Raw genomic sequence first — 759 nt, 5'->3', positions numbered from 1 at the left:
ACTACTTGTGGAGCCAAAACAGGCTCCGTATGAGTCAGATAATCATGTTTCAGTTAACACTGCGCAAAACTGATTCCGAACGACAGTTACAGACTAGTTCTTGCGTAGTTGCATTCGATTTTTTCCATTCTACTTCACTAAACATCTCCATATGAGATCCAATTACTTGTAGGGAAATGCAAGAGACCTCAATTATGATGATGCACTACGTCCATAGCTGGGACCTTGTGTATGTTCTCGAAATGTGTTTGTCGAGTGCTCATTAAGAAAGTTTCTATACAAGTTTCTGAACGAACTCCTTAAGAAAAGTTCGCCAAAAGTTCCCTGTGAAAGAATCCTTTGAAGCATCTGGTCGTCACAAATGTTTTGACTACTTGTGGAGCCAAAACAGACTCCGTATGAGTCAGATGTCCATGTTTCAGTTAACACTGCGCAAAACTGATTCCGAACGACAGTTACAGACTAGTTCTTGTGTAGTTGCATTCAATTTTTTCCATTCGACTTCACTGAACATCTCCAAATGAGATCCAATTACTTGTAGGGAAATGCAAGAGACCTCAGTTATGATGATGCACTAGGTCCATAGCTGGGACCTTGTGTATGTTCTCGAAATGCGTTTGTCGAGTGCTCATTAAGAAAGTTTCTACACAAGTTTCCGAACGAACTTCTGAAGAAAAGTTCTCCGAAAGTTCCCTATGAAAGAATCGTTTGAAGCATCTAGTCGTCACAAACGTTTTGACTAATTGTGGAGCCAAAACA

The sequence above is a fragment of the Triticum aestivum genome, chromosome 1D (genome assembly GCF_018294505.1).
Source record: "Triticum aestivum cultivar Chinese Spring chromosome 1D, IWGSC CS RefSeq v2.1, whole genome shotgun sequence".
In the NCBI taxonomy this organism is placed as follows: Eukaryota; Viridiplantae; Streptophyta; class Magnoliopsida; order Poales; family Poaceae; genus Triticum; species Triticum aestivum.
Note: the sequence above shows the minus strand (reverse complement) of the source record.